Source organism: Dipodomys merriami, unplaced genomic scaffold (genome assembly GCF_024711535.1).
Source record: "Dipodomys merriami isolate MVZ:Mamm:240054 unplaced genomic scaffold, mDipMer1.0.p SCAF_17, whole genome shotgun sequence".
NCBI lineage: Eukaryota > Metazoa > Chordata > Mammalia > Rodentia > Heteromyidae > Dipodomys > Dipodomys merriami.
This window is the reverse complement of record NW_027203048.1, coordinates 7,759,459-7,787,186: the sequence shown is the minus strand read 5'-3', so window position 1 is coordinate 7,787,186 and position 27,728 is coordinate 7,759,459. Positions and strand designations below refer to the sequence as shown.

The following is a 27,728-nucleotide window of genomic DNA, read 5'->3' as shown; positions in this document are numbered from 1 at the left end:
CCCTGACCCTTGCCCCAGGACTGAGGCTTGAACTCAAGACTTTGGAGCCTCATACTTGCACCAACTTGCTTACTCATGGCTAGTGCTCCATCACTTGAGCCATACCCCCAGCTTGATTTTTTGCTGGTTGAGATGGAGTCTAATGGACTTTTCCTGCCTGTACTGGCTTGGAATCGATCCTCCAGGTCTCAACTTCCTGAGTGACTAAGATTAAAAGTGTGAACCTCCTGCACCTGATTTATCTGATTTTTTGAGATGTCATTATATCTGATATATTAAATGATATTTGACTCTCAAATGAACTACATTGCAAATTATCAACCAGTGTTCCTAGCAAACAGTAAGTAATTTTGATTTGCCGTTGGTTTGCAAAATTCCTTCTTGTTCATTTTATTTGCTTGCCTAAAACAAGGTCAGTCTCTGAACTATATTTAATTATAGCTACTTTAGATATTTCAACTTGTGGTAACAGTATTCTTTAGCATTTTCATCTCATTTTTCTTAAAACAGTTAATTTATTTTATCAGTTTCTAATACTAATTCTGGTAACTTCATGAGTGAAGTAATCCCACTGAGTGAATACTCAGCCTACTATGAGTACAATGTATTTGTTGCCCACATGCAGTGATGGTTTCTGCTTTAAGTCATTATATTACTGAACTAAAACCTTTCTAGTTATGATAGAAAGCTATCCTTTATATATCTATATCTATATATATATATATTTATCTAGAAGAAATACTCACAAAAATTGTTCTTTGCAGTTTTTCATGCTTAATGTTTACTTTCTCATTGAGACTACAACAATGCTGTTTCAAAACTCAAAACGATGTAAAAAGAAAAATGTATTTGTGGTCTCATTCCAGCATCTACATTTATATGTAGACCACTTTTCCCATGCTCACTTTTATTGGGTTCTTGTATATCCCTTCCAGCAATTTTCATGAAAATACCCTGGAGTACAAATACAGTCTTAGAATCTTTCTGCCTTTTATATAAATGTTCAGTTCTGTACCTTTCTCTCTCAGTGTGTCCTGAATATTGACCTTTCTGTGTCTGGCTTATTTCAGTTAACATAAGGATCTGCAGTTTCATCCATATTGTTGCAAATGACAAGGTTTTATTCTGGTTTGTAGCTGTATATATTCCAAAGTATATATACTACGTTTTCTTTATCTATTCATCAGCTGATTGGGAATTCAGTTGTTTTTTATTTCTTGGCTATTGTGAATAGCGCTGCAATGAGCATGGGAGAACAGATGTCTCTGATACATTGACTTCATTCCTTTAATATACTGGGGAGTGGGATTGCTGGATCATATGGCAATTTTATTTTTAGATTTTTTTTTAGGAATCTCTATGTTTTTCATTATGGATACACTAATTTACATTCCTAACAACAGTATACAACAGTATACAACTATATCCTAATCGGCACTTACTATTTAAGTTTTTGATAACAGCCACTCTTAATAACGTGAGGTGACAGCTGGGTGCCAGTGGCTCATGCCTGTAATCCTAGCTAATCAGGAGGCTGAGATCTGAGAGCACGGTTCAAAGCCAGCCCGGGCAAAAAGTCCCCTTGAGACTCTTATCTCCAATTAACCTCTGAAAAAGCGGAAGTGGTGTTGTGGTTCAAAGCGGCAGAGTAGTAGCCTTGATCAAAAGAGCTCAGGGAGAGCACCCAGGACCTGAGTTCAAGCCCCAAGATGGACAAAGAGAGAGAGAGAAAGAGAAAAGAAAGGGAGGGAGGGAGGGAGGGAGGCAGGCAAGTAGGCAGGGAGGCAGGGAGGCAGGGAGGCAGGGAGACAAGCAGGGAGGCAAGCAGGGAGGGAAGTGGGGGGATATCTCATTGTGATTTGCATCTCCCTGATTATTATTAGGAATGATGAACATTTTTTCATGTACTTTGCCTTTTTTTTTTTTTTTTTTTTGCTGGTCTTGGGGCCTGAACTCTGGGTCTGGGCGTTGTCCCTCAGCTCTTCAGCTCAAGGCTAGTGCTCTACTACTGGAGCCACAGCGCCACTTCCGGATTTTTCTGTTTATGTGGTGCTGAGGAATCAAACCCAGGGCCTCATTCTTGCAAGGCATGCACTCTACCGCTGAGCTACCTTCCCAGCCCTGTACTTTGTCTTTTGTATATCTTCTGAGAAACATTCATTTAGCCACATGATCAACAAAAACAAAACAAAACAAAACAAAAAGACTACTACAAACTTATCAGGTCACTTTCTAAATTTAATTTATTTTTTTATTTTTTTATATTTGGTCAGTCGTGGGGCCTGAACTCTGGGCTTGGGCGCTGTCCCTCAGCTCTTCAGCTCAAGGCTAGCTAGCGCTCTACCACATGAGCCACAGCACCACTTCTGGCTTTTTCTGCTTATGTGGTGCTGAGGAATTGAACCCAGGGCCTCGTGCATGCAAGGCAAGCACTCTACCACTGAGTTACCTTCAAGTTAATTTTTAAAGAGGGTGATATATACCTGACACAAAAAGCAAACTACGTAAGAGTTATGATGCATGAAATTTCCCTCAATAATCTAGTACTTTTCTCTTGTTTATTGTGTATTCTTGGGAATTCTAGACATATATATTAAAATATACATTAGTTTTAGAATTGTTTGTTTTTCTGATACTAGGGATTGAACTCAAAGAGTTTCAGGTTTGCTAGGCAAGCTCTTCACTTGAGCCACATTCCCAGTCCTTTGGTTTTATTTACTTTATTTCCAGATAGGGCCTTGCACTAACTTTTCTTTGAGGTTGGCTACAAACCAATACACCACCCCCCGCAACCCCCGCCCTGCTTCCTCCTCCTATAGCTACTTAGAATCACAAGTACCCATCACCACTCCTGGCTTGCTTTTGAAATAAAGTCTTAGACAGGCACCAGTGGCTCACACCTGTAATCCTCTACTCAGGAGGCTGAGATGTGAGGATCACAGTTCAAAGCCAGCCCAGGCAGGAAAGTCCATGAGACTCTTATCTCCAATTAATCACCAGAAAACCAGAAGTGTCACTGTGGCTCAAGTGGTAGAGTGCTAGCCTTGTGCTGAAGAGCTCAGGGACAAGCCCCAGAGTTCAAGCACCATCACAAAAAATAAATAAATAAATAAAGATAAAGTTTTGCTAATTTTTGCTTGGGCTGGCCTAGAACTGTGATCCTCCTTTCTCTGCCTACGTTGCTGGCATTATAGATAGGCACATCACACCTGGCCAACAACATACTTTTAAATGACAGTAGTAATGTACTATAGGCAGTTTTGTATTATATTTTTGCTTAATGTAACCTAAACTTTTTTTTTCCCATACTGGGGAATGAACAAGAGTTTCAGGTAGTCTAGACAAGTGCTCTAGCACTGGGCTAAATTTCCAGCTAAGATAATGTGTTTTAAGACTCATTACAGAACTCCTTCATCATCTAAACAATCTCATGATACTATATGCTTACATTATAACTTAGTCAATCTACCACTGGCAAGTTGTTTCCATTATTTAGTCATTGTTGTCAATACTTATACACTTGTCAGTGTATAAGGGAAATAAAATCACTGGGCCAGAATATCCACATCAAGCAGGAGCAATTAATCCAGATGTGGGGAAGGCAGAGTTGGCTTTCTAAAGAAACAACATCTGAATCCAAGCATTTTCTAAACTTCAAATGTGCTTAATAATAATTACATTGAAACTTAGATGTAATGTAAGCAACTAAATCTGAATTCATCAGCCTTCTCTAATCTTCTCTAGGATTTAAATACTGTCAACAGCAGCATCTACTGGTCTACAAAAGCCAGAAATGTAAGATCAGGTTCATCCTCTTCCTTCTACATCTTCCTAATACCCAACCAACATGTCCCTTTACTCCTCTTTCATTCGTATGATCCCACTGTAGCCAGGTTAACATTATCTTTGACCTAAAAATACTTATTACTAGAACCAATTAATAAACAAGACTCATAACTGTTCTACCTATCTTCAATTTTAACTAGTCCCAAATCCATTCTCACTACAGCTTAAACGATCTTTCTAAAAACAAAAACAAAACCCAACTCATCATTTTTAAATTAAAATCTCTAAACAGCTTCCCATTCCTATCATGATGAAGCCCAACTGTCCTGACACTGTTTCCGGGTTCTATATGATTACCTGTGTCACCTGTTTATTTCTCTCACTTTATACTCTCTGCAATCAACCAATCTGGAGTTTCAATTCCTCCTGTATTTCATCTTAACTCAAGATGTTCTTTTTTCAGAACATCAACTCTGCTCCCTACTCCCTGACACAACAATCTTTTTACTACACTGCCTTTTCCTACAGTAACTACCCCTTCCATTTCTTTTCCTCACCAGACTGTAAAACTAGCAGAGCAGGGTAACAATCATATTAGACAATATCATATCATTCTATATTCACACACACACACACACACACACACACACACACACACACACACACACACACACACACACACACACACACACACACACACACACACACACACACAGAAAATCTAGTAAAATCTCTGACACCTTACCTGTCAGGAAATTTCTTTTGCTGCTGTACATAAATGTTGCAAACATAAGTGTTGTAATGTATATACCACTGCAATCGTAGGCTTTGCCATCACAACCTTGTAGAGAGACCAAGGTCACCTATAACCGTGTCCAAACTCTAATCCCAGAACCAATATTCCTTAGTGATAAAATTTCCACTAATCCTCATAATCAAAACAAAGATTAGTACATGAATCCAACGTCTGGGACTTCTGTGATCCAGAATTTTTCATGAAAAAGAAGAATAAATTCCAACAAACCTAGGTTTAAAAAAATCATTTGTTCCCTCCACCTGAAAATTGTATAATTTTCTCTCTCATCCTTGTAAAAAGAGCAATATGATTAATATGCGTATTCTCTAACTTATTTGCTGAGTTCCTTGAAAAGCACAAGTCTTTAGCAACACTTTCCTGATTACTTATCCATTATTTCTGTTCTTTCCTTCTATAACTCTAAATTTAGGTATACTAAACCCATTGAGTCTCCATCTTTATCTTCCCATAATTCTGAAAAATCATTTGAACTAGTCTTCTAATTCACTAGTACGATTTTTCTGGAGTACCCAATCTTTTTTTTTTACTATTTTACCTCAGTGTAATTATTTCATTTCCCAAAGGCTTTTCCTGTTTTCAGAATACTCCATGTCAATAACAATCTTCCGTTAAATATCACTGGGCTTAAGAATTAGAATTTTTCTTACATCTGGTATAATGCTGTAACTATTTCATCTCTATGAAAACTCAAATAATTGCTTTTGAACTACTGGGCCTTTTTGTTTGCTCACACCTATATAAAAAGATGGGTATACTCTTTTGAAATAGAAGATAATAGAGGTTCTTTCAAGGATTATTTGGCTCCATGTAAGACTGGTTTCCAAAAAAATCTCCCAATTGTGTCAAATTTGAAAACCCAAAACTTGTTTACAGCCACTAGAAAATGTCATTTTACAGCTGGTTTTACTGATGTTCCCACAATATGGCAGTTATGCTACTAAGTAAGAAAAAAGAATATATACTGGGTAGGCAATCAGTAATCTATCTTTGTTTTCTATTTTGCCAATGTTCCTCCTAATTATGATATTCAGAATTATCAAACAGATGTTATACATATTCTCCCTACAGAAGTTAATTCTTCCTTTAGTCAAGACATAAAACTTAATGCATCTTAAGATTGTCCAAATTCCCCATAAGTCATATCAAGCTTCCAGTTGAACACATAGTCATAATTTTTTCCCCAAGAATTATGCCCAAATAGGATTCCTTTAAAAACAGGGTCTAGCACAGGGTAGCCTCAAACTCACAATCTTCCCACCTTAGCCTTTTGAGTGCTGGAATTCCAGACATGCACCATGACACCTGGCCTCAAAGACTCTTATTAAGCATGTTTAATATGTGTTATCAGTTAGCTAAGGGGGCAGGGCATACATAAGTAGATGAACAAAACTGAATCATAGGAAACTTTCCAGATAAAGAAAAGAGGTGGGGAAAAAAGTGCTAAAAGCCGGGAGTGGTGGCTCACACCTGTAATCCTAGCTACTCAGGAGGCTGAGATCTGAGGATCTCATTTCAAAGCCAGCCCAGGCATGAAAGTCCGTGAGATTCTTATCTCCAAAGAAACACTAGAAAACCGGAAGTGGTGCTGTGGCTCCAGTGGTAGAGCGCTCCCTTTGAGCTGAAGAGCTGTAGGACAGTGCCCAAGCCCAGAGTTCGAGCCCCAGGACCAACAACAACAAAAAAAAAAGTGCTAAAAACCATAGTTTCATTCAGGTTGTATATTTGATTAAGTCTGAAATAAAAGGAGGTAAAAAAATCAAAAGACAACTCTTGGCAGTATTTATAGGCAAAGAGTAAGAACTAATGAAGAGGGCAAAAAAAAAAAAAAAAAAACAGGATTGAATGATGATACCTCACTTTTCTCCTAAATCCAGTTGTTGCTATAGTTGCTGTTGTTGTTTTTGCCAATCCTGAGGCTTGAACTCAGGGCCTGGGCAATGTCCCTGAACTTCTTTTGCTCAAGGATAGCACTCTACCACTTAAGCCACAGCACCACTTCTGGCTTTTTCTTTCTTTCTTTTTTTTTTTTTTTTTTGTCGGTCGTGGGCCTTGAACTTTGGGCCTTAGCGCTGTCCCTCAGCTCTTCAGCTCAAGGCTAGTGCCCTACACTACAGCACCACTTATCAGTTTTCTGGTGGTTTTTTGGAGATAAGAGTTTCACGGACTTTCATGCCCGGGCTGGCTTTGAACCTCGATCCTCAGGTCTCAGCCTCCTGAGTAGCTAGGATAACAGGCGTGAGCCACCGCTCCCGGCTACTTCTGGCTTTTTCTGTTTATGTGGTACTGAAGAATTGAACCTAGAGCTTCATGCATGCTAGGCAAGCACTCTACCACTAAGCCATATTCCCAGCCCCTAAATCTAATATTTTTAAAATTAAAATCCCTTATTTTAATTAAATCCCTTATTTGAAGAATAGGGTCTCATATTTTTCTCTGAAGTGACCTAGATCATGAACCTTCTATTTATGTCCCCCATTTAGCCAGGAATACAGCTATGTTCCACTTGCACAGGCTGTCCTTAAAACATGATCTTTCCAGTCTCCACAGTAGCAAGGATTGTAAGACATGGCATACTACATTGGGCCCTAATTCCACATTTTTAACATTCCTAGTGTTCATTTCTATTGCTCTATCCCACTACTACCTTAACATTGTATCATCAAAGAGCCAGTTCTCCTTGACACATTTATTGAATAGGCTATCTTTTCTTCCGTGTATGCTTTTAGCTCCTTTGTCAAAGATCAGATGGCTGTGGTTGTATGTTTTTATTTTTGATCTACTCTGTCTCATTTGTTCTCATGTTTGTTTTTATGTCAGTACCATACTGTTTTTGTTACTATTGCCCTATAGTACAATCTGAATCCAGTATTGTGATTGCTCCTATGTTGCTCTTTTTGACAAGAACTGTTCTGGTCGATCAGTTTCTTTTATGCTTCAATATGAATTTTAGCATTGACTTTTCTATTCCTGCAAAGAATGACACTGATGTTTTGACGGGTATTATACTGAATCTATACATTCTTTTTGGTAATACGGCCATTTTCACAATATTAATTATGCCAACCTATGAACATGGAAAGTCACTCCATCTTCTAATGTCTTCAATGTGTTTCTTCAAGGTTTTATAGTTTTCATTGTAAAGGCTTTCACCTCCTTAGTTAAGTCTATATCTAAGTTTTTGGATTTTTTTGTCCTTTTGAAGGGTATTATAACTAGAACTGTTTTCCTGATTTTTTTTCTCTGCCCATTCATTGCAGATATATAGAAAATATGCCAAAAGTGTTTATCAGATCAGTAAGTTCACAGGTTCTGATTTACCAATACTTCCCTTTTTGTGTATAAGGCTACTTTTTTTTTTCTAAATAGGTTTGGTGAAGAAAAGCTAAAAAACAATCTTCAGTCTGCTTTCTTTAAACTATTCATATAAACTTTTCTGAATGCAAATGAAATCATGAATCTGTCTATACAGGCACTATACAGTAGCTTCTAATTTCAGCAAGGCCAAATAGATTTCCTATTTTTTTGGATAAATTTTGTAACTTTATTAGTCAGCCTAAAAACAAACATTTAAAATCACTTTTTAACATTGAAAGAAATATCAATTTTCTTAATTTATATATATATATGTATTTTTTTTTTTTGATCGTGGGGTTTGAACTCTGGGCCTGAGCGCTGTCCCTTAGCTCTTCAGCTCCAAGGCAAGCGCTCTACCACTTGAGCTACAGCGCCACTTCCAGTTTTCTGGTGGTTTATTGGAGATAAGAATTTCACGGACTTTCCTGCCTGGGCTGGCTTTGCACCGCAATCCTCAGATCTCAGCCTCCTGAGTAGCTAGGATTATAGGCATGAGCCACCAGCGCCTGGCTTAATTTATATATTTTTGATCTTGCAATAAAAAATGTCCCTTTGTCACTGTTTCTAAGAATGTACTATCATCTTTCCCTTCTCTTAGAAACAAAAAGTTAGCAAAGATACAGAATTGCAATTAAAACAAAATTGGCCTTATTGGTAGTTTTCAGAAGAAAAATCAATCTCAGCCACTCTAAGTACCTTGTACTAAAAGAGGACAATGTACAATTGTTTTTAAAATTATGAGCATCTGGGGCTGGGAAGGTGGCTCAGTGGTAGAGCGCTTGCCTTGCATGCCTGAGGCCCTGGGTTCGATTCCTCAGCACCACATAAGCAAAAAGAAAAAAGCCGGAAGTGGTGCTGTGGCTCAAATGGTAGAGCGCTAGTCTTGAGCTGAAGAGCTGAGGGACAGCGCCCAGGCCCAGAGTTCAGGCCCCACGACCGGACCAAAAAAAAAAAAAAAAAATTATGAGCATCTCTTTAAGACCTCAATAAAAAGATTGGGCACCAGTGGCTTATGCCTATAATCCTGCTAGTCAAGATTCTGATATCTAAGAATTGCAGTTCAAAGCCAGACCAAGCAGGAAAGTCCATGAAACTCTTAGCTCTATTTAAGGACCAAAAAAGCTGGAAAGTGAGCTGTGGTTCAAGTGATAGAGTGCTAGCCTTGAGCAAAAAACCACATGGTCAGCACACAGGCCCTGAGTTCACGCCCCAGGATGGACACAAGAGGGAAAGAGGGAGGAGAGGGGAAGGGAGGGGAGGAGAGGGAAGGGGAAGAAAGGGCAAGGGGAGGAGAGGGAAGGGGGGGGGGGGAGAGAAAAAGATCTGCTTCCTAAAGCCCAGCAAAGCAGCCAAGTGATCCTGCCCACCCACTAACAACCTGAGTTTCAGCCAAGTGACCCACTTTCAGACATGAACAGATGCTTCACTCAGTCCACATAGTTCTCAGACACAGATAATTGTCCCATCTTCATTCTGGGAAGCACTAGGCCCATCTAGGTCTGCTAAAGTGGCCTTGACCCTATATAATCCTGACAAGGAACTATACCAAAACCACATGTGATACCGTACACAAAAGAGGTACATTACAGTTTGCAGAACAAGTCCACAAACTCTGCAGCTTAGCCTACTGCCACACCCACAGGAATCACATGTGGGCTGATTACAGCTGAATAACTCCATGAACATTATACTATTATATCCACTTGTAACACAAAACGACAGAGCCTACCCAACCAGCACCTTAAGACTCATCATCAGAAGGAAGATTTTATTACAAAAACTACTCTATAAAAATGGGTGAGGCAACTGGTCCACCTGATGTGCAAATAGCAACCTAGGATCATAAGCAGAAAAAACAAGATGAAAATGCATCCAAAGGAACATAATAACCCTAGGAACATATCCCAAAGGAAAAAAATTAATTACTTGAAAAGGAATTAAAAATAATGATTTTAAAGAAACAACAAAAGTCAAGATACAATGAAATTAAGAAAACCAAGCCAGATGTTGGTGGTTTATGCCTGTAATACTAGCTACTCAGGAGGCTGAGATCTGAGGAACATGGCTCAAAGCCAGCCCAGGCAGGAAAGTCCATGAGATTCTTATCTCCAATTAACCACAAGAAAACCAGAAGTGACGCAGTGGCTCAAGTGGTAGAGCGCTAGCCTTGAGCTGAAGAGCTCAGGTCAGTGCCTAGGCCCAGAGTTCAAGCCCATGACTGACAGAAGAAAAAAAAGAAAGAAATTAAGAAAACCATTAATTGGCTGTGGATATGGTAAAGTGCCTGCCTAGCAAGTGTGAGGCCTTGAGTTCAAATCCCAATATCCCTTAAAAAAAAAAAAAAGAAAGCAAAAAAAATCATTGATGAAATTCAGTTGACAAAGACATAAAAACAACAAAACAGAGGGTTGGGAATGTAGCTTAGTGGTAGAGTGCTTACTATCATGCATGAAGCCCTGGGTTCAATTCCTCAGTACCACATAAACAGAAAAACAGGAAATGGCACTGTGGCTTAAGTGGTAAAGTGCTAACTTTGAGCAAAAGCAGCCCAGGCCCTGAGTTCAAGCTCCAGGTCTGGCCAAAAAACAAAACAAAAAACCTTATTTGGTTTAAAAGAAAATAATATACTCAATGAGACTAGGGGTATAGCTCAGTGCAGGAAAGGGAAGGAGGGAGGAAGGGAGAGAGAGAGAGAGAGAGAGAGAGAGAGAGAGAGAGAGAGAGAGTGTGTGTGTGTGTGTGCGTGCGTGCGTGCGTGTGTGTGTGTGTGTGTCCTTATAAGCAGAGGAAAAATATCTGAATGTTAAGTTTTGTGAAAAGAGACTTTTAAATAGAGAAAAAATGAGAGCCTATAAGACATCATTAATCAGAAAAATATGTGTATTATGGGTGTCCCAGAAAGGGAAGACAAAAGGCACAGACAACCTATTTAATAGAATAATAGATACAAATGTTCCAAATCCTGAGAAAGATACAGACATTCAGGTCTAGAAGCTCAGAAAACTTTAATTAGCTATGCCCAAGAAAGATCTTCTCCTATTATCAAAGAATCAAAAGTCCAACAAAAAGAGAGACTACTAAAACCAACTAGCAAAAAATGCCAAGTCAAAAATAAGAAACATCAGGCACTGGTGGCTCACACCTATAATCCTAGCTACTCAAGAGGCTGAGATCTGAGAATAAGGGTTCAAAGCCAGCCTAGGCAGGAAATGCTGTGAGACTCTTATCTCCAATTAACCACCAGAAAACCAGAAGTGGTACTGTGGCTCAAGTGGTAGAGTGGTCACCATGACCTGAAGAGCTCAGGTGACAGTGCCCAGGCCCAGAGTTCAACACCACCACCAAAATAAATAAATAAATAAATAAATAAAATACAGAAAGAAATTCCCATTAGGCTAATAACAAATTTCACAACAGAAAACTTAAAGACCAGGAAAAAATGGTTGTATTCAAAAATCTCAAAAAAAAAAAAAACAAAAACAAAAATCTCCTAACCAAAAATACTATATTCAGACAAGTTATCCTAACACAAATGAAAATGGAGAGAACTCATGAGCACCATAGTAGCTTTACAAGAAACGGATAATGTAGTGATAATGGCTTAGTGGCAGAGTGCTTGTCTAGCATGCATGAAGCCCTGGGTACAATTCCTCAGTACCACATATATAGAAAAAACCAGAAGTATCACTGTGGCTCGAGTGGTAGAGTGCTAGCCTTGCGCAAAAGAAGCTCAGGGACAGTGCACGAAGCCCTGCATTCAAGCCCAATGACGGGAAAAAAACAAAACAAAAAAAAACAAAACAGAAATGAGTAAAGTGATTCTATATTTAGAAGCACTAAGGATCCTAACTACCATGATGAAAAACATACACCAAAAAAATGTACAGTTCATCAACAGAGAAAATACAGATAAAGAGAAAGAAAATAATCAAATCATAGCAATACAAAAATTACCAAATCATAAAGATGAACAAGAGAAAAGTTATACAAAATAGGAAACAAAATTAACAAAATGACAGAAGCAAATCTTCAATTTATGGGGGGAGGGTGGGAAGGGGAAACAAAGGCGGAGGCTACAATGCTTAATAAGAAATGTGCTCATGGGCTGGGAAGGTGGCTCAGTGGTAAAGCACTTGCCTTGCATGCTCAAGGCCCTGGGTTCGATTCCTCAGCACCACATAAGAAAAAAGAAAAAAGCCGGAAGTGGCACTGTGGCTCAAGTGGTAGAGCGCTAGCCTTGAGCTGAAGAGCTGAGGGACAGCGCCCAGGCCCAGAGTTCAGGCCCCACGACCGGACCCCCCCCAAAAAAAAAAAAAGAAGTGTACTCATTATCTTGCCCATGTAATTGTAATCCCTCTGTACAGTATTTTCACAATAAAAAAAAATCTTCAACTTATCAATATTAACTTTAAATATAAACATTAAACTTCCTGATTAAAATACTTAGACTAACTGAATGGATAAAACTACCAAGAAGAGAGGGCAATAGGAAGGAAAGCACACAAAGGAGAGAAGAAGGTGAGGAAATGAAGTCATTATAGCTGAAGTACATTATATAAAAACTGAGCTACCTAACTTAAAAGTAGGGATGGGAATGAGGGAAAATAGGGGAGGAGAACACTGGAAGGGGTGGCATTGATCAAGATGCACTATACTCATAACCTAATATATTGAATTGTAACCTCTTTGTACAACCACTTAATAATAATAGAATAATAATAATAATTTAAACAACAACAAAACTAAACCTGCTTAGACCCAGTAATATGCTACTTGCAGGAAATTTACTTCTCTGGTCAAGACACACCTAAAATGCAATTAAGTGTGTAGATATTGCATGTAAATAGAAATAAAAAGTGAAGGAATTTTTATCAGACAAATAGATTTTAACTCAAAAACTGTGATAGACAAAGGCCTCCTCTATAATAAAGTTGTTAATTTGATAAAAGAAAATAACTAAATATATATGCACTCAATGTTTAAACACAACCTAACTATATAACTATATATTTCAAACATTTTTAGGTCTAGGGCTGGGGCAGTGGCTCAAATGGTAAAGTATTTGTCTAGAAAGTACAAGGACCCATATTTCACTCCTACTACTGAAAAACTTACTAGTTACAAAAAGTCAGACAGATTATACAAATAATAATATAATTGAAAATTTTAACACTCTACGTTCAGTAATGGACAGATTATTTGGACCACCCCTGAAAAAAAAACTGAAGTTAAACTATATCTACATAAATAATATATACTAATTAAAAAATAACAATTTTAACAGTAACAAAATTGCCAACAAAAAAAGAATCCCAAAATAAAAGGTTAATTATGGGCCATAGAAAAAATTAGACATAGAACAAAGGTATCTCAACACAAGAATGGGTATATATGTCAAATCTACAGCCAACATAATACTGAATGGGAAAAGTTGAAAGTGCTTCCTCTGAGATCTAGAGCAGGATGATTTTCACCATTCCTACTAAAGATAGTATTAGAGGTCTTAGCAAGAGCAATAAGCAAGAAAAAGAAGAACATCAAAACAGGGAGAGCAAGAAGTCAAATTATCAATTTTTAGATGGCCTAATTTTATATATAGAAAAACCTAGCACCTCTATCAAAAACTGTTATAACTGATCAAGAAATTCAGTAAAATTGCAAAATATAAAATTAAGGTACAAAAACCAGTAGCATTTTTTAATACTCCAATAACAAAATTGCCAAAAAAGAAAATATGAAAGCATGCCTAGTAACCAAAACATTAAAACAAAATTTTACAGATAAACTTAACCAAGGAAGCGAATGACCTTTGCAATAAAAATTATAAAACACCCAGGTGCTTGTGGCTCATGCCTATAATCCTAGCTACTCAGGAGGCTGAGATCTGAGGATCACAGTTCAAAGCCAGCTAGGGCAGGAAATTCCTTGAGACTCTTATCTCCAATAAACCTCTAGAAAACCAGAAGTGGCGCTGTGGCTCAAGCAGTAGAGTGCTCGCCTTGAGCTGAAGAGCGCAGGGACAGTGCCCAAGCCCAGGGTTCAAGGCCCATGACAAAAAATAAAATAAAATAAATATATAACAATGATGTAAGAACTCAAACAGTATGAACACATACACATAAAGCAAAGATATCTCATGCCTACCGATTGGAAAAATAAAGCTAAAATGTCCATACCATCCAAAGCTAGGTACAGATTCAATACAATCTCCATCAAAATATCAAAGCATTCCTCATAGAAATAGAAGAAACAAATGCATGTGGAACCACACCCCCACACACACACATACACAAAAACACAAATGGCCAAAGTAATCTTAAGCAAGAAAAACAAAGCCAGCCAAAACTAGTCTGATGCAGGTGGCTCATGCCTGTAAGCCTAGCTACTCAGAAAGCTGAGATCTGAGGATCATCATGGTTCAAAGCCAGCCCAGGCAGGAAAGTCCATAGACTCTTATCTCCAATAAACCACTCAGAAAACTGGAAGTGTGGTGCGGTGGCTCAAATGGTAGAGCAGTAAGCCTTGAGCTGAATAGCTGAGGGACAATGCCCAGGCCCAGAATTCAAGCCCACAACCAACAATAAATAAATAAATAAATACCAAAGATATCACAATATCTGACCTCAAAAAATACTACAAAGTGATAATAATCTGCCTAGTACTGGCATAAAACCAACATGTGGACAATAAAACAGAACAGAAAATCTAGAAATAAGTCCACATTATTTTCAGACAACTGATCTTCAACAATATAATTAAACAAACATGCACTGAGAAAAAAGGACAATATCCTTAATAAATAGTGCTGGGTGAAACTGGATACACATACTTAGAAAAAAATGAAACTAGACAATTATCTCTAACCATACACAAGGCCCAACTCAAAATGCATCAATGGCCTAAATGTGAGATAAGAAACTATCAGAAGATAACATAGGGAAAACATTTCAGGTGGCTCAGTGGTAGAGCGCTTGCCTTGCATGCATGAGGCCCTGGGTTTGATACCTCAGCACCACATAAACAGAAAAAGCTGGAAGTGGCGCTGTGGGTCAAATGGTAGAGTGCTAGCCTTCAACTGAAGAACTGAGGGGCAGTGCCCAGGCCCAGAGTTCAGGCCCCTCGACCAACAAAAAAAAAAAAAAATTCAAGATACTACTGGCTCATGTCTATAATCTCAGCTACTCAAGAGTAGCTGAGTATTGATTCAATGCCAAACAGGTCTAAACATTATTGAGTCTCAGACAATATTAATATAGATGTAGGAGCAAGTACCTGCTTTCCCAGCTACATAGGAGAAACAAGTCTGAGAACTGTGGTCCAAGCCAGCCTGAACAAAATGACAAGACCCTATCCAAAAACTAACTTAAGCAAAAAATAGCTGGGGGTATGATTTCAAGTGATAAGAGTGACAACCTAGCAATTATGAAGCCCTGAGTAATACACCACACACACACACACACACACACACACACACACACACACACACACACACACACACACACACACACACACACACACACACACACACACACACACACACACACACACACACACACACACACACACACACACACACGATACTGTTATGGGCAAGCTGAATAGTGTGATACATACATGTAATCCCAGCACTTAGGAGTCAGAGGCAGGAAGACTGTGGGTTCCAGGTCCTTGTTTCAAAAAGAATAAACAAGAACAAAAGATATTAATATAAACAAATAGATAATTAGGATTATAAGCACCTGCACAGAAAAAGAAACAATAGATGGCTGTACATGGCTCAGACCCATAATTGTAGCTACTTAATGAAGCTAAGATCTGAGAATCATAGTTCAAAGTCAGATAACCAGCTAAAAGTCAGAAATTGAGGCATACCTAGCTTGAGGCAGAGTGGCAGCCACAAATGAAAAAGTCAAGTGAGAGTTGAAGGCACTGAGCTCAAGCCTCAGTGCCAGCACATGTGGACATGTGTACACACACACACATACACCAGAAACAAAAGAGTCAGACCCAGTGACTCGTGACTCATGACTCTCAGGAGGCTGAGATCTGAGAATTGCAGTTCAAAGCCAGCCCACATAGGAAAGTCCATGAGACTCCTATCTCCAATTAACCACCAGGAAACAGGAAGTGGAGCAGTGGCTCAAAGTGATAGAGTGCTAGCTTTGAGCAAAAGAGCTCAGGGACAGTACCCAAGACCTTGAGTTCAAGTACCACAACCACCAACAACAAACAAAAAAAACAATAGAATGAAACTATAGAAGAAACTACAGAATGAGAAACAACATTTGTAAACCAATTATCTAACAAGGGACTACTATATACAATATATAAGAAACCTAAAAACATTAAGAGCAAAAAAGTCAAATAATCCAACTCAGCCCCAGCTGGCTTCCAACCACAATCTTCAGATCTCAGCCTCCTGCGTAGCTAAGATTACAGGCGTGAAACACCTGGCTATATAACTATAATTTTAAAAGACAAACAACAACGAATACTTTTGAGAATGAAAAGAAAAACAGAGAGAAAGAGAGAGAGAACTTCTGCATAGTTAGCAGGTATTTACGTTAGTAGTCATTATAGGAAACAGCCTGAAGGTTCATTCCTAACTACCATATGATCCAGCTATCCCAGTACCAGGTATACAAACCAGTAAATAATTTGTGCTCCCATGCTGATTGAAGCACTATATCTAATATCCAAGTTACTTAATCAACTTTGGTGGGTATTGATAGGTAAATGGCTAAAGAAAGTATGGTACTATACTCACAGTGGAATATTATTCACATATGTTCTTCTACATATGGCAAACATGGAGGCTAAAAATGTTTTGACTTGATAGAAGCACAATATATAATAATAGTCCCCAGTACTGGGATGTTAGAGATGAAGGTAAATTGAGGGAGGTCAATATCAGGTACCAAAATTTATTTTTAGGTTGATAGAAAAAATGCTAGGGTTCTATAGCACAGCAAAATGACTATAGTTCACACACACACACACACACACACACACACACACACACACAAATATATATATATACATACTTATAAAGTACTAGAAGAGTAGAGTTCAAAGGTTCCCAATCCAATACAAAGAAATGATGAACGTTTAAGGAAATGGAAGTGCTAACTGCTCTAGTATATACATGGATCAAATCATCACACTGAACTCTTAATGTATAATACTATGTCAACTTAAAAAATATTTTTAAAAATCTGACATGTAAGCAATTGCCACAAAAATTAGGCCATATAGCAATCATCCCTTCTCCCTTTATATCTATTTCAAACATTAATAAATACTCTTTACTCTTTACACTTTATTCTTCCCCAGTCTCAGGTCCTCCCCTTCCTACCATTCTGAACAGACTGGCCAAGTGACCCAGTAGGGTCGCAAAGTCCAAATCTATGAGGACTCTGAACTTTGCCATTTTAAAGGAAGTGTTGAAAAAAATAAAATGAAACTACAGATCAAGTAAGCTTACGATGAGGGAGTGGAATGCTACTGAATGTTGTTTATGACATTTAATTTGTATACCAACCAGAAATTGGTGGAAAGTAGATACGTGTAAACAAAAACTAGACTAAGGGCTAGTGATACATCTTAGCAATAGAATATGTGCCTACTATATGAGAGGCCCTGGGTTTGATCACCAGCATCACAAAAAAATAAATAGAAATAAATAACTAGATTAAGGGCTAGGCGTCAGTGGCTCATGCCCACAATCCTAGCTATTCAGGAGGCTGAGATCTGAGGATTGTGGTTCAGAGCCAGCCCTGGGCAGGAAAATCCACAAAACACTTTTTTGGGGGGGTCCGGTCATGGGGCTTGAACTCTGGGCCTGGGCGCTGTCCCTCAGCTCTTCAGCTCAAGGCTAGCACTCTACCACTTGAGCCACAGTGCCACTTCCGGCTTTTTTCTTTTTGCTTATGTGGTGCTGAGGAATCGAACCCAGGGCCTCATGCATGCAAGGCAAGTGCTCTACCACTGAGCCAACTTCTCAGCCCTCCACAAAACATTTATCTCCAAATAACCACGCACAAAAAAAGGAGAGCTGTGACTCAAGTAGTAAAAGTGCTAGCCTTGAACAAAAAGCTCAGGGCACAGGGTACAGGCTTAGCACACACACACACACACACACACACACACACACACACACACACACGCACACGCACACACACGCACACACCCCTACCTACCTACCTACCTACCTACCTACCTTAGACTAACAATAGCTGGTCCTGATAGCTGGTGCTGGTGGCACATGCCTATAATCCTAGCTATTCATGCCTACAATCCTAGCTACTCAGGAGGCTGAGATCTGAGGAGGGAAGTTTGAGGTTTAAAGCCAGCCCAGGCACAGGAGACTCTTATCTCCAATTAACCACTCAAAAATGGGAAGTGGTGCTGTGGCTCAAGTGGTAGAGTGGCTAGCCTTGAGCTCAAAGAGGCTCAAGCACAATGCCCAGACCCTGAGTTCAAGCCCTGTAATAACAGAAAAAAGAATAATGGGAAATCTATAACCTACCTAGGAGACAAGATGGACAAAAGCCAAAAAACTAAAAATAGATCCAAGCACACATTATTGCAAAGGTTTTAAGTATAAGAAACAGGTTTTTCTACTCACCAGATATGTCTTTGTTTTCTCAAATAAATATCCTTGACTAGCTATAAAGTCCATAATATTAATCACAGTAAGGTTGTCTTACTAAAACATTCAAATATAAATACATAGCAGTTGAATCAGTTGAATGAAATTATAAAAAATAGTAATCCTTCGCTAACTCTAATGATAAAAAAACTGATCTCTCTCTTTTATATTTTTATTAACTGAAGACTACTGTGTCCAACATTACTCCAGGTATTGTTTGCTAACCACTAAAAAATTTGTGGGCTGGGAAGGTAGCTCAGCGGTAGAGTGCATGCCTTGCAAGCATGAGGCCCTGGGTTCGATTCCTCACCACCACATAAACAGAAAAAGCCAGAAGTGGTGCTGTGGCTCCAGTGGTAGAGCCCTAGCCTTGAGCTGAAGAGCTGAGAGACAGTGCCCAGACCCAGAGTTCAGGCCCCATGACCGGCAAAAAAAAAAAAAAAATTTGTAAATACAGTACCAGAAAATAAGTTATTGTTAACTCTAAAAATGGACATCTTGAGATATAACTGATGCCCTTTGCATTATTTGGTCTGAAACTATTTAGTAAAATACTATATGTGTGTATGTAAATTTTATAATTAATTTTTTTTAAAATAAGACCTTTAAGCAGTTCTAACTAGAACACCTCTGTCCTAGATAGTGCTGACTGATGACTGGATCTCCACCAGTGACCAGTACTATGTGATCTGCCCCAGCATTCAGTCCCAGACTACTCTTAAATATTTTTGTCAGTGACTTATTCTAGTAATTCAGAAACTCGTCAATTATACCTGTGAACACAAAACTGAGGTTAGAAAATAAAACAACAAAAAATTTTAAACAGCAAATGATCCAAAGGGTGAAAAACAAATGCTTGGTATTTGGCTTGTTTTGTTGTTGTTTTGGTAGTTCCTGTTTTTTTACAGTGCTCACGACCAAACCCAGATCCTTAAGCATACTAGGCAAGTGCTCTCCAGCTATAATTCTTTTGGTGTTGATATTTTTATAGATACTTTTGCACCTATTCAATGTTAATTTAAAGCAGGGCTGGTTTGTTTGTTTGTTTTTTACCTAGATGTAATAGGAGGTAGAGGCAGAAGGTTTGAGAGTTCTTAGCCAGCCTAGGCTAAATAGTAAGACTATACCTCAAAAAAAACAAAAACAAAAACAAAAAATTGATTTTCCAGGCTGGGAAGGTGGCTCAGTGGTAGAGTGCTTGCCTTGCATGCCTAAGGCCCTGGGTTCAATTCCTCAGCACCACATAAGCAAAAAGAAAAAAGCCAGAAGTGGCGCTGTGGCTCAAGTGGTAGAGCGCTAGCCTTGAGCTGAAGAGCTGAGGAACAGCGCCCAGGCCCAGAGTTCAGGCCCCAGGACCAGACCCAAAAAAAAAAAAAACTGATTTTCCTGGTGATTTGTTTACTTTTCAATCTTTACATTTGTAAAAGAATGGAATTAGTCCCTTACTTTATACTATATATCGAAATAAACTATAAGTGGATAAAAGATCTAAACATAATAACTGAATAATGTACATATAATGTACTGTGTGATTTCTTTGTTTCTTTTGTATGTTCTTCCCCTATAGTATAACCTCTGTTTTCACTGTATTTGATTCCGGTGCCCTGCATCTTGTATATACATTTTTTCTAATTTGGGGAGGGGAAGGGAAATAACAAAATGCTGAAATAAGGATACACCTTGACCCACGTAACAATGACATATACAAGACACTATGGTGAAAACAAACTTTACAGCTGGGGGGGGCGGCAGGGAGAAGTTGGGGAGGTGGGGAGGGATGGATGAAAGGGGGAAAACAAAGGAGAGGGGTAACAATGCTCGATAGAAAATGTATTCGTTACCTTACTTATGTAACTAAAACCCCTTGGTACAGTGTCTTTACAATAAAAATGTATATTAAAAAAACTGAAAGCATAAAACTTGTAGAAAAAAACATAGGAATAGCTCTTGACGTTAGCTTTAACAATGACTTCTTAGGTAGGATACTCAAAACTCAAGTTATAAAAGCAAATAATAGGGTTGGGAATGTGGCTTTGTTGGGTCGCAGGACCCCCCCACCCCCACCAAGAAGACCACCGAGAGTCAGACTTTACAGCTGTTTTAAGGTTTTATTTAGACGGGCTGCAGCTCGGCCTCGTTCTACACTCCGACACAGCGGAGCCTAGGAGGAGAGCGAGCTAAGGATTTGCAGGTCTCATAAAGGCACACAACCAGGTGGTTTAGCACCACGTGTTGCTCTGCTCTGAAACAAGCAACAAATGGTCACTGCCTCAAGTACTTTAACCCTTCAGCTTAGTGGTATAGTGCTTGCCTGGCATACACTGGGTTCAATTCCTCAGTACCACATAACCAGAAAAAGCCTGAAGTAGTGCTGTGGCTCAAATGGCAGAGTGCTAGCCTTGAGCAAAAGAAATTCAGGGACATTGCCCAGGCCCTGAGTTTAAGCCCCTGGACTGCCAATAATAACAATAATAATAATAAAAAGTTAAAAATTAAAAGCAAATAATAATAACAATATTACATCAAATTATAAAACTTCTGCATAGTAAAGGAGACAACAAAATGAAAGGGTAACCTAAGGATTAGGGGAAAATAAACTGTAAACAATAGAAGGCTGATAAGGGGCTAGTATTCAAAATTTATGAAAACTTCCTCAATATCAAGAAGACAATTTACTTGATTAAAAAATATAAGAAGGGGGGCTGGGAAGGTGGCTCAGTGGTAGAGTACTTGCCTTGCATGCATGAGGCTCTGGGCTCGATTCCTCAGCACCACATAAGCAGAAAAAGCCAGAAGTGGCACCGTGACTCAAATGCTAGAGCACTAACCTTGAGCTGAAGAGCTGAGGGACAGTGCCCAGGCCCAGAGTTCAGGCCCCATGACTGACAAAATAAAATAAAATAAATAAAAAGTATAAGAAAGACCTGAATATATAGTTCTCCAAAGAAGACATAAATATGATAGGCAAGCATAAGTCTTCAGAAATGCAAATACGTCACCTCACAAACTGTAAGATAATACCAAAAGATAAGTATTATCAAAAGAAAAGAGTTGGCCAAAGGTGTGAAGGAAAGGGAACACTTGCATACTGCTGCTGGAAATGCAAATAGGTACAGCCCTTATACAAAATACAGAAAAAATTAGAATAGAGTTATAGTATCTTCCTTTCTCACCATTTTACTTCCCGTGGTATCAGTTACCTACAGAAGTTACGGTCTGAAAAGGTCAGTATTTATCTTGACTCTTCTAAGAAATAAGAAACTACATTGACACTGATGGCACTGGGGTTTAAGGGACTTTAAGCTTTCGTGGCTTGCTTGCTCAGCTGGAGCTCTATCACCTGAGCCTTCCAGCACTGGTTTCTGCTGCTTGTTTTGGAGACCAAGTCTCACAATTTTTCTGCCTCAGCTGTCTTCAACTGTGATTCCCCCAGATCTCAGCCTCCAGAGCAACTAGTATCACTGGCCACCATTACCTTCCACATTCACACTTCTTTAACAATATAGTTTCAACTGTTCTATTATTAGTTATTGTTGTTAATCTTTTACTATGCATCATTTATAAGTTAAATTTTATTGTTAGGCATTACACACACAGCTTGATATTAAACACAATTTTTGGCATTCCCTGACAGTTGTAGAATACAGCCCTCATATATAAGCAGGTACTAATTTACCATAAGACTCAACAATCCCTCTTCTTCAGGTACACAAAGGAAGTGAAATCATTACCTCAAAAAGGTAACTGCTCACTCATATTCATTGCAGCTTTATTCATAACAGCCATGATATAGAAACAACCTAAGTATCAATAGATCAACAAATTGGTAAAGAAACTGGTGTGTGTGTATGTATGTGCACATATACATATACACATATATTTAGAACCCATATATTTAGATGTAGTAAAATATGATTCAATCTTCAAAAAGAAAACTTGGTGGGTGCCAGTCATCCTTGCTACTCAGGAGACTAAGATTCAGAGGATGGTGGCTAGATGCCACCAGTCTAAGAGATCCTATCTCCAAAATAACCAGCAAAAAATGGAGGTGTGACTCAAGTAGTAGAGTGTCAGCTGAGTAGGCATGAGCCTTGAATTCAGAGCCAGTACTGGCAAAAATTTAACAATATTAAGGAGATCTTTCCATTTGCCACACATGGATGAGCCTGGAGGATACAATGCCAAATGAAATAAGCTAAACACAGTCATGTGTAAAATTTTAAAAGTCAGATGTACAGAGATTGAGAACAAAAACTGGCTAGGGAGGAAAGATGTATGTTAAAGGATATAAAATAACAGGTACATAGTAGAAACTAATCAAGACATCTAGTGTACATGGAGACTATAGTTAATACTGTATTTTATTCAGGATTTTTGCTTAGATTATAACTGCTCTTGCCACAAGGAAAAAAAAGAGCAACTGTGAAATGATGACTATGTTAATTTGCTTTGTTATTGTGTACTCATTTTTCTATATATATATATAATATTATGTTGTATACCTTAAACACACACAATAAAATTTATTTAACATATTTTTTAAATTAAAGGTTAATAAAGCATAGAATTATTAAGGCATAGTATGAAGTCTTTCCATATATTAGTTAATGTAACCCTCACAATAGGAACTAATATGTTCATCTAGAAAAAAGTGAATAGTCTAAAAACACTTAACTAATAAATGATGGAGCCCACACCTTTCTACTCCTAAGTCCATGGCTCATTTTTACTACTCTTCTCAACTCTAAATTTAACTGAAGAAGACTTTGCATGGTAGACATTTATAAAAGTAGATTAATTAATGGTTAGTTGATTGATTGGTTAATTTGCCTGCAGGTTTATATGACCAAAGTGCAGGCTAGTAGAGACAAAACGTGGAATATAGCCATGAAAAAAAGAAACTAATTACAAACTTAAACTAAATTATTCACAAAAAGAAACTAATTACAAACTTAAACTAAATTAATAACAATTCTAAACTATCATGCATATCTGAATTATTATGTGAGACTGTGAATAAAAAATTTAAAAGACTTACAAATTAGAGAATATCTGTGTTGATTTCTAAAAGTCTAAAACAGTGACAGAGAAAAACAATTAAGGAACGAGAATTCAGCTTGGAAATGGAAATAAATAGGAAAATAGAATAGTAATCTTCAAACAGAGCCATCAAAACTGTCATCAAACATCTAAGTCCTGACATATCAAAAAAGTAGATTTGCCGGGCGCTGGTGGCTCCCGCCTGTAATCCTAGCTACTCAGGAGGCTGAGATCTGAGGATCGAGGTTCAAAGCCAGCCCGGGCAGGAAAGTCCGTGAAACTCTTATCTCCAATAAATCACTAGAAAACCGGAAGTGGCGCTGTGGCTCATGTGGTAGAGCGCTAGCCTTGAGCTGAAGAGCTGAAGGACAGCACCCAGGCCCAGAGTTCAAGCCCCACGACCGACCAAAAAAAAAAAAAAAGTAGATTTAACACCAGGTGCAGATGCCTGACTCATGCCTGTAATCCTAGCTATTCAGGATGCTGAGATCTGAGCCAGCATTGGCAGGAAAGTCCATGAGACTCTTAAGTCCGTGAGACTCTTATCTCCAATAAACTACCAAAAACAGGCAAAGTGGAGTTATGGCTCAAGTGGTAGAGTGCTAGCCCAAAAAAGCTCAGGGACAGCACCCGGGCACTGAATTCAAGCCCCAAGACTGGCAAAAAAGAAAAAAAAAAAGAAGAAGAAAAAAAAGATAGAAAGAAAGAAAAGAATAGGAAAGAAAAGAAAAGAAAAAGTAGATTTAAGACTGGCAAAAAAAAAAGGAGAGAAAAAGTAGATTTAGAACAAGCACTACTTGAAGAAATAAAACATCAGGATCATTATTAAATTTTCCTAAGAAGATTGAAACTGGAGCAGCTATTTCCATGTTACTAAAGAAGCAAAATAGACTAAATAACCAAAAGTCCCTTACAAATCTCAACTTCTGTATTTCTGTAATCCTTATTCTTATTCTGGAATCTTTGTTAGAAGAAATTATATCCTTGATTTTTACTGCATGGTAGTCCTTTACTAGCATTTTATGAGCATTTTCTAATAAAACTAATGTCACAAATTATGGTTCAATTGGTATGTTCGTCCACAAAAGCTTATTTTACAAAGCTTTACTGTAACATTAATTACAGTTAAGTCACATTTTATTTGCTTTTATCTTTCTCAATTTCAATCTAATCTAATCTAATCTCCCAAAATAGCAAGAGAAACCACTGAAAATCAACCACAAGTCTGAGAGAATAAGTAGGAGTGATGAACAAAAGAGATCTTAAGAAAGTATGTCTTTACTTTCCCTCTAAAGTAGACACTCTCTACAGTCATGTCTAGTAATTCTTTAATAAAGCAATTTGTCTTTTTGCAATATTATAGCTTTGTGTACAGCATTTCCCATGCCACTGCCTGTTGTCAATACTCTGAGATTCTCTAAAGCTTCCTAGACCATAGTACCTTTTTCTCGTTCTATTCTCAATTTACCACAACATTCTGATCTCCAAAATTACATTTCTCCCTTTGAATCATAGCATTCACTCTGAAAATGTTAAAAATTCCAAGTATGGGTTCCAAGGCAATCCTACTTGAACAACTAGGAGGCTATAAACTTCTGGCCTAACCAGAAACATCTATATTTTTGTATTTTTTGCAGTGCTGTGGATCAAGCCTAAGGTCTTGTATGTGCTAAGCAAAAAATCTACACCCCTAGCTCTTCAGAGTCATCTAAAAAGCACACAAAATCTGTAATTTGTGTATTCAAATTATGCTCAATCAACACAGTATCAGGAAAGAGAAACAAAAAGCCATCTTTGTGAGTGAAGGTGTTTTGTGTATAGTGAATCGTAAGGTGTATCTAAAGTCAGCTCCCAAATCATGTTTTGCCTCCCTCTAAATCTGAGCTTTCTGTTTTCTAACACTTTTATATTTGGGATATAAGGGGAAAGTGAATCTTTGATAATAAGAAGGGCTGGGGAAAATGGCTTACAATAATATTTGTACAGATGATTATACTTTAGTATGATAAAATCTTGAATAGATGAATCGAAGAGTAGGAAGTTAAGAAACTTCTGAGGCTGAGAAAAATACATGTGTCTATTTTTCCCTAAATGATTCCTGTGTCATTATGACCTATCAATGTCAGCAAATATTACAGAGAGACAGAACAAATACAGCTTTAAAAACTTGTATAAATGGTGATTCTGTATTTTATGTGGTCAAGTGGGCAAGGTGGCTCAGACCTGTAATCCTAGCTACTTAAAGGTGGAGAAAGGATTGTGGCTTGAGGCTAGCCAGGCCAAAAATAAATAAATAAGTAAAAGTCTATGAGACTCTACCTCAAAAAACAAGCCTGGCATGGGATTGCAAACCTGAAATCAACGTGATACAGGTGTCGATAGAAAGATTATCAGCTAAGGCTGGCCTAGACAAAAAAAGTATGAAACCGTACCCCAAAAAATAACAAAGGCAAAAAGATGCAACTGAAGTTGTAGAGCTTGCCAAAGGACCAGCGGTCAAACTTCAGCACTGAAACAGAAACAAGAACAAAAACATAAAGAAGGTTGTTAAGTACAGTACAAAACAGAGAGGGGAGGATATTAAAAGGAGGATGAAAGGGCATCAGCATAAAGATTCTTTCTTCCTTTCTTTTTTGTCAGTCATGGGGCTTGAACTGTGGGCCTGGGCATTGTCCCTCAGCACTTCAGCTCAAGACTAGTAGTGCTCTACCACTTGAGCCACAGTGCCACTTCCAGTTTTCTGGTGGCTTATTGGAGATAAGTTTCACAGACTTTCCTGCTAGGGCTGGCTTTGAACTATGATCCTCAGATCTCAGCCTCGTGAGTAGCTAGGATTACAAGCATGAGCCACCAGTGCCCGGCTGAAGATGCTTAAGTTAGATAACCCAAAATAATTCACCTACAGATATGCATGATCAGACCACAATATAAATGATAGCAAAAATTATGCCATATTCTTTGCCTGATATGTAAAATAAGCACTTTTAAAAAAATGTATCAGGAGGCTGAGATCTGAGGATTGCAGTTCAAAGCCAGCCTGGGTAGGAAAAACCAAGAGCACAGGAACAGTGCGTAAGCCCTAAGTTCATGCCCCACAACCCAAAACAAACAAAAATAACAACAACAAAATGCTTGCTTTACCAGGCACAATGGCACACACCAGCAGTCCCACAAATTTAGGAGGTTAACTGAGGCAGAAAGATCATTTGAGCCTAGGACTTCCAGGCCAACCTGAGAAACATAGCAAGATTCTGTCTCTTCAAAAAGATAGAACTATAAAAGGTACTCTACAACTATTTTTCTGGAATTTCTACTGTGTATAAGATAATCCTAAATGTAAGAATTCTAAAGTATGAATCCTATGTATTTTAAGATGCATGTAATCCAAAGATATGTCCTCTTTCAGATCTTTGCAAGAATCTTCCTCTAATTATAATGCTGCATTGGACTGCAAATTAAAGAACATTAATATATAACTAATAATTGTGATCATATTCCATTTTCCTCATTCTAGATAATCATTACCTGTTATGATCTATTTTAATATTTGGCCAAAAAACATCCTTCATCCTTTTCTAGTTTGAGGTTATTTATACATGATACTGCTGTAAGAACACACATGCAAATCTTTGTGTGGACACAAGCTTTCACTTCCCTTAGGTAAACATTTAAGTGTGGAATAGAACCAGGAAGCCTATGGCTCATGCCTGTAATCCAGAGCAGCTAGGATTATAGACACTGGCTCCTCACAAGACATTTCTCTTTTGTATAAGAACTTAACAGTGACATTTTTACATTATTTAGTAACCCCGTGTTTCAACTTTAAGAAACTGCTAGACTTTTCTAAAAGTGGCCACCATTTTACATTCGCATCATTCCTGGAGGTTATAATTTCTTCACATCCTTGTCAGCATTTGTTATTATCTTGACATTTTAATTCTAGTCATCCTAGTGGGTATGAAGTAATCTATCATTGTGATTTAGATTTACATTTCTCTAGATCCTTTGCATTTCAATATGGTTTTTATAATCAGCTTGTCAATTAGTACAAAAATAATTCTGCTGGGATTTACTGTGAAT

At 38.1% G+C, this 27,728-nt stretch overlaps 1 protein-coding gene across 6 annotated transcripts in view; it reads right to left on the bottom strand.

Moving 5' to 3' along the window:
* The window catches only part of Ncoa1 (nuclear receptor coactivator 1), a 216,795-nt gene that overhangs the window by 158,472 nt on the left and 30,595 nt on the right, over nucleotides 1-27,728 (bottom strand). The window contains exon 2 of one of the 6 annotated variants that reach the window (XM_070025127.1): nucleotides 15,572-15,624. The exons of the other annotated variants lie outside the window; for them this stretch is intronic. The gene's annotated coding sequence lies outside the window, so the exon portion shown is untranslated. The remainder of the gene's footprint in view (nucleotides 1-15,571; nucleotides 15,625-27,728) is intronic. 6 annotated transcript variants of the gene reach the window in all.